Source organism: Triturus cristatus, chromosome 2_1 (genome assembly GCF_964204655.1).
Source record: "Triturus cristatus chromosome 2_1, aTriCri1.1, whole genome shotgun sequence".
Classification (NCBI taxonomy): Eukaryota; Metazoa; Chordata; class Amphibia; order Caudata; family Salamandridae; genus Triturus; species Triturus cristatus.
Window position 1 is genome coordinate 441,162,572 of NC_140581.1, and position 10,174 is coordinate 441,172,745.

At 51.8% G+C, this 10,174-nt stretch overlaps 1 pseudogene; it reads right to left on the minus strand.

Annotated features, from left to right (window-relative positions):
- Nucleotides 1-8,563: 8,563 nt before the first annotated feature.
- On the minus strand, nucleotides 8,564-9,959 carry LOC146865438 (syncytin-2-like; annotated as a pseudogene).
- Nucleotides 9,960-10,174: the final 215 nt, after the last annotated feature.

A 10,174-nucleotide genomic window follows, 5' to 3' on the forward strand; every position in this document is an offset into this window, starting at 1 on the left:
GCCTTCCCATCCTTCTCCTTCTGAATCCTAGCGCGTATATATATATATATATATATCCATATATCCATATCCTCAACATGTCTGCTCCGGCATTCGAACAGACTCCCGCACGCTTGGGTTCACATTTGAGTTTTATTGGGGCTACATATAGCAAGGTATTGCTTTTCAATTGCAAACGGGGTCTTTGTCAAAGTTAATGTTGTCGCCATTTTTTGTTTGTTTTTATATACCCACATAAAGTTTCAACAACCTTAAAGTGACAGTGATTAATTGATAAATTAAAGTGACAAGTGCATACTTTTTCAGACAGAATGAAAGTGACTTGTGCCTGTTCATTAAACTTTTCTCACAATGTGCAAAATTCATCTAAAATATACCCCATTTGGCAATGACTGGGCGTAGTGGGTGTAGCAGGGCTATGCGGAGGTCTAGGGAGTAGCAAACAAACTCCGTGGAACTCCGTGGTGCTCCGCTACGCTGCACGCCTCCACCCCCCTATTAAGAAGTAAGTTAACAGTAATTAAAAATAAACTTAAAACCACTTATCTCTTTACTGCGGCGTCCCTGGGCTGCCGTGCTCCTCTTCCTCGCCGTACCGGTAATACTTAAGAAAACTGAGCATGTGCGCGATCCCACGCATGCACATTTCTCGCTAGAAATGCGCATGCGCCGGTGCAATGCAGGTACAATGTTACAATATAATTTCAATACTTTAGAACAGCATCTTTAACCAGCATTGACAAATCCAATAGGTCTCGCCGAGATATAACGCTTTTTTTTCATTACTTTCAGCCATGCTACACAGTAGCCATGGTGCTGTGCAACATAGCTATACAAAACATTGACAAAGCCAATAGATCTTGCGTAGGCGATACCCATTGGCTTTGCCAAAGCTTGTTTTAAAAGCTTTTCACACAGCGGGATTTCCTGTCTTGCCTCTTGCTGCGCTCACTCACACAAAAGCAATAAAATAATAATAAGTGAAAATAGGACTCTAGAAACCTGCAGAGGACAGGTGCCTCCACTGGATAAGATAGGCTGGTAATCGACTTCCTACATTGTTCAATATTTTCAACTGAATATGGTTTCTGAGGTTTTATTCCTGTGTTGTGTCACTCTGAGGCATCTCAGCAGATACTGACTTGTGAGAGGTCAAGCCCAGACGTCCATGTGCAATTCCCTCTGTGACTGGAGCTCACTGAGCAGCTGTGGTGAGCTGACTCCAGCGAGCTTGATGCCATCCGTGTAAACTTTGCAAGGGGATAGGCGACGAGACAGCCCTGCAGGTGGAATCTTTACAAAAATAACAAGTTTAGGAGGAGCCTAGCGCGCAACCAAGATGGCCGCGTAGGTGCGAGGCTCCCGAGGACCTCCGCGACCTCCTGAATTAATCCTGGCGATATCCTGTCCTTGTTGAGGGGACTGTGTTGGGGAACCGGAGCTGAGGCGCCACCCGTTTTTTGGGCTCGAATCGGACCCCGGACGCCGGTGGGAGCATCGATCGAAGGTTGCGGCCTTCTCCTCGCCGGCCCCCCGGATTGGAGTAGTGGGGCGATCCGGGGACAAAGTGAATAACAGCGGCGAGCGGGGCTGGGCGACTGGCGTACCCCGCACTTTCACTTTCGCTTTTGCGCCCTCCTAGCTCTCAAGCGGGGTCGGACTGCGGAGCGGGGTGCGGTGGTGTGGCCTTGTCCAGGAGCCCGGCTGACCCGCCGGCGGTGGGTTGACCCGCGGTTCGGTGGTCGCCCCTGCCCCCCCCCTGGCACCCGTGACTTGGTATAGCGGCCCGTTTGGGGAGCTTGGCACGACGGTGGAAGAGCCAGCATGTCCACCAAACAAGATGGCGACCGGGCGAAGGTGAAGACGACCCGCCGTGGCACGGCGCACCAGGCCAACAGTATGGACCGCTACACGCTCCAGAAGGGTTCTCCGGAGACATCGCGTGCATCCCCGGTGGGCCCGACGGAGGCGTCCGCTCATCCGGTGGATCTGACCCTCCGGGACGTCATGGGCGCCATCGCAGAGATGAAGGTCTCGGTGGACCAGCGTTTCGACACCTTAGCGCAAAAAATAGACTCGGTCCTGGTGGATGTGAGCCTTGTGAGGGCAGACTTGTCCAAAACAAACGACCGAGTCGACTCCCTGGCCCACACCACAACGAGCCTCACGACAGACGTGGTGGCCCTCCAGAAGGAGGTGCGCCGGCTTGGCCAGGCGAGCGCCCTGATGGACCGGCGACTGGAGGACTCCGAGGGTCGGGCCCGGAGGAATAATGTCCGTATTGTGGGGGTGCCGGAGGGACGAGAGGCGGAGGCGGCGGATCTTTTCGTGGAAGAGTTGATCCTGACCCATCTCCAGCCCCGGGGGCTGAGTAAGCTTTTTGCGGTGGAGCGTGCTCACCGGGTCCCCGGGGGCAGACCTAAGACTGGTGCCCCGCCGCGGCCTCTCATTGCCCGGATTTTTAATTTTCGGGACAGAGATGCTATCCTCCAGACCTCCAGACAACAGGGACCGGTCAAGCTTGACAACATGGAGGTACATTTCTACCCAGACTTTACCCCGGCGGTCCAGAAGCAGCGACAGAGCTTTCTTGGTGTTAAACGTCGCCTAAGGGACCTGAACCTCAAGTACTCAATGCTCTTTCCAGCTAAGCTGAGGGTAGAGGTGGATGGTCGCACGCACTTCTTCGACCGGCCCGGGGCGGCTGGGGACTGGCTGGACACTCTGCCTGGAGATCGGGGCCGGGGGGGCAGGGGGGGCGCGGCTGGCGAGGAGGGCCCGCCGGATCAGAATTGAGGGGTGACTGAATAGGCCTTGCTCTGGACGTTGTTCCTTCACCATTTATTGATTGCGTATGTTCCCCTCATATGGAGGTCTTGCGGGGTCTGTTGGGGGCTTCCCTCCTCCTCTGGGGGACTAGTTAGTATTTTAGCTATGGGGCGACAGGCACACTGCACTTTGGGGGGGCTGTCTGGGCTCATGCAGGGGTGCAGGGAGGGGGGAGTTTTGTTGGGACCGGGGGGTGGGGGGGGTGTGTTGTTTGTTAGCACCGCAGGGCAAACCCGCTACTATGTTGTTGTTTTTAGGATGCTCGATGGGGGACGACCGATTGTTTCGACGTATGATGGGGGGTAGGGATTTGACTGTGTTGTCATGGAATGTTAACGGCCTGGGGGATAGGATTAAGCGTGGTGTGGTCCTGCAGTACTTAAAACGTATTTCACCAGATGTTGTCTTCCTGCAGGAGACGCACCTTATAGGTAACTCCTTTCATGCAATGAACCGGCGGGGATATCGTTTAGCGGCCCATTCCGGCTTCACCTCGGGCTCGCGGGGGGTGGGTATTATGATCAAGAACTCGCTCCCGTTGGAGATTGATGAGGTGCGCCATGATGAGAGGGGACGCTACACGGTTCTGGTGGGAAGAATGGAGGGTAGAGTGTTTATCTTTATATCAGTGTACGTCCCGCCTGGGTTACAAGCCACCACATTCGCGGAACTGGGGCGCCTCCTTCTGGACCTTCCGAGTGGCCTGCTGGTGGTTGGAGGGGATTTTAATGCGGTAGCCTCTGGGTCTATGGATCGCCATCCCCCTAGGGACCTCCCCCGGGCACAGGCGTGGCTGCCCGGCCTTCTGGACACGCTGGGCCTGGTGGATTGCTGGCGATTAAAGCATCCTGCATTGCGACAGTACACCTTCCACTCGGGTGCCCATGGTAGCCTCTCGCGGCTTGATTACATCCTTGTCCCGGCGGCCCATGCAGGGAGGGTGGGGGAGGTGCGCCATCTGGCGCGGGGTATCTCAGACCACTCCCCATTGTTGTTGCATTTCGATGTCTTCCCGAGGGGGGATGGCAGGGTGGCCCCAATCAATGCATGGTATTTGCGTGACCCCACCATTCGTGCCGATTTGATTAAATCCTTACAGCGATATTTCGATGAGAATGTGGGGTCGGTCTCTTCGGCCATCTCCCTGTGGGAGGCTTTCAAGGTAGTCCTTAGAGGGGAGGCCCTCTCCTTTATCTCCCATGCCCGGCGGCGCGAGCGGGAGGAGGTGACCCGGGTAGAGGCCGAGATTGCAGAACTGGAGGGTGACCTGGGGAGCGGGGTAACAGACGACAAGTTGCATGTTCTACACCTAAAGCAGGCGGCCTATCGGGCCCTCGTCACGGAGGCGGCCAGGGGCCTCAGTAGAGAGCAGCAGGGGCGATTGTATGATGTGGGTGATAAGGCTGGCAAATTGATTGCGTGGTTGGATAAGAGGGAGAGAGCGAGCCGCGTGGTGCCTTTGATTGAGAGTGTTGATGGTGCGTGTGTCACTGAGCCGGAAGCCATTGTCTCCTGCTTCGCGGATTATTTCCGCGAAGTCTACTCCCCGGTTTCCCCCTGCTCGGAGGCAGATTCCCATGCCCTGCTTCGGGACATCGCACTGCCCTCCCTAACGGTGGAGGACAGGGATTCGCTGGACGCCCCTCCCACCTCGGACGAAATTGCCTTGGCTATTCGCTCGGTTGCATCCGGCAAGGCCATGGGCCCCAATGGTATTCCCATCGAGCTCTACAAGCTACGCCCGGATGTGTTGGCGCCCCACCTGCGCGCGATGTTCCTGGCGGCCCACTCGCGGGGTTCCCTCCCGCCGGACCAGCGTCTGGCCACAATTGTGGTGATCCACAAGGAGGGGAAGCCCCGTGAACGGGTCACATCCTATAGGCCGATTTCGCTTTTGAACGCGGAGCCCAAAATCCTCGCCAAGGTGTTGGCCAACAGGTTGGTTGGCGTGGTGGGCGATTTGGTCCACCAAGACCAATCTGGCTTTATACCGCACCGCAACACGGCGCTCAATCTGCGGCGCTTGCACGGGGTGCTCGCGCGTGTCCCATTTGTGCGGGAGCCGGCCATCTTGGCGTCCTTGGACGCCACCATGGCGTTTGATACGCTTGAATGGCCATACATCTGGGCGATGCTGGCGAAATTCGGGTTTGGCCCGGGTTTCATTAGCTGGGTCAAATTGCTATATTCGGGCCCATTGGCGCAGGTGGTAGTGAATGGGCGAGTCTCGGCCCCATTCGCGCTGGGGAGGGGTACGCGACAGGGTTGCCCCCTGTCGCCTCTCCTGTTTGCCCTGGCCCTGGAGCCCCTGGCGGAGTGGCTGCGGTGGCACCCTTCTATCCGTGGTCTCCGCTGGACCCCCGAGCATGAGGACCGTGTGTCCCTCTATGCTGACGATATCCTTCTGTATCTCGCCTCCCCGCGTAAATCACTGATCGTCCTGGTTGATGTTTTGCGCTCATTCGGTCGCAACTCAGGCCTGGTCATCAACTGGGCGAAATCCTGTGTCTATGTGCTTTCCGGGGAGGCTCCGGCCCTACCACGGGACTGTCCGATCCAGATTGCCTCCCAAGGTTTTCGGTACCTGGGTATCTATATCACTCTTGACCCGGAGGCCCGCTATGAGCGGAATTTGCTACCCCCCCTCCGGCGCTTGAGGGAGGACGTGGTGCGCTGGCGGCGTCTGCCGCTCTCGCCTCTCGGCCGAGCGGCCTTGTTTAAAATGATGTCCCTGCCACGCTTCCTCTACGCCCTCCAGAATACTATGGACTTGGTCCCGGCACGCTATTTCCGTGAGGTGGAGGGCCTCCAGCGGCGCCTGTTCTGGGACGGGAGGCCGCGCATTGCTCTGGCTAAATTGACGCTCCCGTGGTACGATGGGGGGGTCGCCCTCCCTGACATTAAACGGTATTACTGGGCCTCCCAACTAGCTGCAATTAATCATGGCCTTTACGGGCCCGCCTTGAACCCGGCATTTGAGATGGATAAGATGCTCCTGCCCGGTGGCGATTACAATCGAGCGCTCTACGCTGGCGCGCCCGACTCCCGTTTGACGGGACCGACGCGTGTCATGGTGCGTGTCTGGCACGCGGCTAATGCAGCTATGGGGTGGAAGGACCGTTTGACCCGGGCGTCACCGCTGTATGCGTCTGAGAGGTTGGGCTCCCTGTGGACGTCGAAGGGCTTCGAGAAGTGGGACACGATCGGAATCAGCACGGTGGGAGATCTCTGGACGAGGGGGGGATTCAAAACTTTTGAGACGCTGCAGGCGGAGTTCCAGCTGCAGGGCAGTGAGTACTTTCGGTACCTACAGGTCCGCCATGCGCTGGGCTCCGTCTTCCCGGATGTCGCATCCATTCCGGAGTCTTCCCCCCTGGAGGACAGAGTCCTAGATGGCCATGTCCCGGACAGCACGATCTCCCTCATATACAAAAAACTGATCAACGATAGATCGTGCCTGCTGACTAGTCTCCGCGTGGCTTGGGTTGCCGACGGGCTGGAGCTGGACGACGAGGATTGGATTTCCGCGGTGGCCTCTCCGAAAGAGGTGGCCATCCCGGCTCGCCTTCGTTTCGTCCAGCTCAAGATCCTTCACCGGGTCTACGTGACGGGGCCAAGGCTTCTGCGTATGGGTTTTGCTGGTGACGGAATGTGTAAGCGTGGCTGTGGTGCGTTGGCGACTTTCATGCATATACTGTGGGAGTGCCCGAAGGTGGAGCGATTCTGGCGTGGTGTGCATGAGGTCCTGCGTGTGGTTACGCGTGTCGCGCTGCTGCCTGAAGCGAGGAGATGCTTGCTGAATGTATGGGAACCGAATGACTATTCGGTCCCGCAGACGCGGTGGGTGACTCTGGGATACATGATAGCCAAGCGCGACATTGCTCAATTGTGGGGATCCCAGAGGCCCCCTGCGGTGTCGGCCTGGAAAGAGCATATGGATTGGTGTATGTTTCGTGAAAAGGTGGTGTATGTGGCGAGAGGTAAGCCTGGGGCGTGGGTGAAACTCTGGGGCCCCTGGAACGCCTACCGCGGGGGTATTTGTGAGCCACCACTGCTACCGGCTGCCTCGCCTGCTCCGTCTCCCTAGACGGCCCCCCTCCCTCGGCTGCGGGCGCGCGGTCCCCCAGTCCCTGATCTATTCCCATTCCCCTCTCCAGAGTTCTGCTGCTGGTTTGGATCCCCCACTTATGGAGCACGTGCTGTCACTTTGGATCGCGGGTTGCCTTGCGGGTGTGGTTTTTTGGTGTTGTTTTGTTTCAAGAAAAGGGAACCGTACTGTGGGCTTGGAGCTGTGTGGCCTGCACCATTGATTACTCCTGTTTCACTGCTCTGCACTGCCGAGAGACTTTTACTGTATGTATGCAATATGCTTTTGTCATTCTAGCGGCCGGCCGGATGGTTGTAGGCCCATACCTGTAACTTTTACAAACTGCAATAAACGGTTTCAAAAAAAAAAAAAAAAAAAAAAAAAAAAAATAACAAGTTTAGAGTTCGATTGGAAAGAAATGGCCTCTGCGTTCCTTGCATTCATCACCGCTTTACCTCCTGAATTGTGTATTTTGAGTGCACGTCCTTCAGATATGGCCCAGGTTTATTTATATTTAATACCAGCACTGTGATAAATACAAAAGCTTGTTGATTTGTGAGTAAAATTAAAGTCAAACTGATCCCAATAGCCGCTTCACAATGGGATCTATGTTTTTTTTTTATTGACTAAATTAATATACTGCATCACATCTAATAGCTAAATGGTGGCTGTTAGCATTAGAGCTGCCTAACATCTGTTGCTGTTTTGATGCACTGTGATAAATATCTTTATTCTGCTTAATGGATCGGATTTTTATCTCTCTGAAGGATGAACGTCTGAGTTGGCTCTGTGGGTGTCCAATGTCTTTAAAAGGGGCCACATTTACATTTTCCAGCATGAACTTCAAATCCTGTCACCTAGTAAGCAAGTGAGAACCTCTAGCCCCAGAACTCTGGGTCAGTGTGTTACAGAACGACAGAAAAAGAAGACACGACTTCTGTTGGCAATATAGTATAGAGTTTATAAAATGCCCAGGGAAGGTCAGTCAGATCCATGGAACTGGAAACTGAACTTCAGGCTTACAATGTAGCAGGCAGTTTTTTATATACTTTTGAAGCCACATATATGTCATACATTATTGATATATCAAATCATGTGTTTGCTCAAACACATTGTGATTTTTTAGCATTTCATCAAAAAGCAATAGTATCTGCAAAAACATCTAACTACACGTTTATGGAATGCGATTCAAGTGCACATGCAATTGCTACATTTCACGCCTCCACTGCACTACCGGTGTCCTTGGCTTGTCTTGTGCTTTGAAGTCTGGCAATGCCCTACTCCCAATGTGTCTACTCTTTTGTAACCTAGCGTCCTGCTTATCTTGTTCTTTTGTATCAACTCCTACCTACATATTTTCTCAGAGACATGTGTTGCACTGCATGGCTGTGGTATACACTGTAACTTTCCATTCTGTTGTGTTTACTTAATTATATTTCTCTATTCTACTATAACTCGTGTCTGCTTCCCTCCCCACAGACCCTGACTCTATTTGTGCTCTTTAGTCTGCTATTGTAGACAGCTTAGGCCTGTATTTTTCTTCAACATGTACATCTGTACACGTCTTTCTGATGATGCTTGCATTGACATGAGTAAGCCTTCTCCATTTTCTACATTCATTAAAATTTTCCCCCCTTTAGTTGAAATTTAAACTATTTTCAGACATTCCCTTTTGCTTGGAGTCATTAATGTGTATACATTCTCCTCAACGTCCTGCATTTTATTGACCAATCTAGTGATAAACATCCCTCCCAACTGCTGACTAATCCCTTTGAAACATCCTAGCACTACCTGGAAGAACCAGAACATCAATAACATGGCTACAATAGGCTTGCTAATTAATTTGCCGCGCTACGGGAATATTTTCGACCGTGCGTATGAAGGGAGTATAAATGAAGGGAGAAAGGTTTAATTACCCCGTGGCTCTCTTCGCCTGATTAATTCCAAGCAGTCACGGAGGCAATCAAACGATTGGAACTGAATATAAAATTGTTTCCAGCTTAATCACCTCTTTTACAAAAATATATTCTTTTATGCATTGATATTTGCAATGCTTCCTCTCCTTTATGGGATTAGAAATTGTCTGTTGGGATGCTCAGTTAAATTTTATGTCCTGAAGATGACCGTGTATTAATAACAAAGGTCGAAACGTTGTCGATGTGATTGTGGCCTCAATTAATGGAGGACACATTGTTTTGTTTGGTGTAGTTTCAGTATTGCTCTGAAACTCCTTCTTTTATGTAACCTCTTTTTGTCTGCCACCTCTCTGGTATTGAACGTTCATCAAATGTTATTTGTACCAGCTTATACCTCTGAGCTCTATGATATTATATATTTTTATTGAATACATTTTGTATGTTTTTCTAGATTTCTCCTTTATGGGCCGTTTCTCCATATTTCACTTCTATGTGTGCACTGATGTATATATTCTTTGTCTTAATTAATTGTTTGCTGTTGACATTTGTTTGTGTTATTGTAATTTCTCAAACACTTTGAACCACTGTTTGGATTAAATAACAATAGGCAACAAGGCCTTAAGTTGTCCTGACATCCAAGATGGTATCCAATTAAACCATCCTGAAAACTATTCGTCTGGGGCACCCCCTTCGCCCACAATCTTCTTTTGCAAGGTATGCAGAGTTTGTATGTCCTCTGTTAGCGTTCCGTTATCTGCATAATTGGCTGAAATGTATGTACAACACACAGTTTAAATCTTGGCACAAACTCCCCCCTCCAAGGCCATCATTAAGATCAACACATATCTATGCTGCACAAACATTAATCTTATAGCTCGCAACTCTTCTTTGACTGCAGTTAAACCATCCTCAGTAGCATTGATGACTTTTATCAACTCTCAGAGGGTGATTTGCAGCCAACATGCAGTTGTTTTTGCTTGAACAAATGAAAGGAGGCTCCTGTAAAAGAGCTGTGCATCATTGAATAGCCTATGCTCCTGTGGGAAGTTTTCCCAGGCTGTAGTACCAAAACACTATGCAGCTCTCTCCCTCCGATGATTGTGCAGCAAGGTCGTTGGACGGCTCATGAGAGGGCCATGTAGTTGAGAGATGTCCACTCATGGAATCACCAGGGAGGGGATGTTCACTGTCAGTAGAGAACATAAACCACTCTAATCTGAAGGAATTTGGTTATACAGACACTCCCCACAGTTCCAGTAGTAGTTCATTAGGCTGGAGATGCCCTACTGTATGCCAGGATTAAAGATTGCAAAAGACACACAATTGATGGACGGAATGCAGA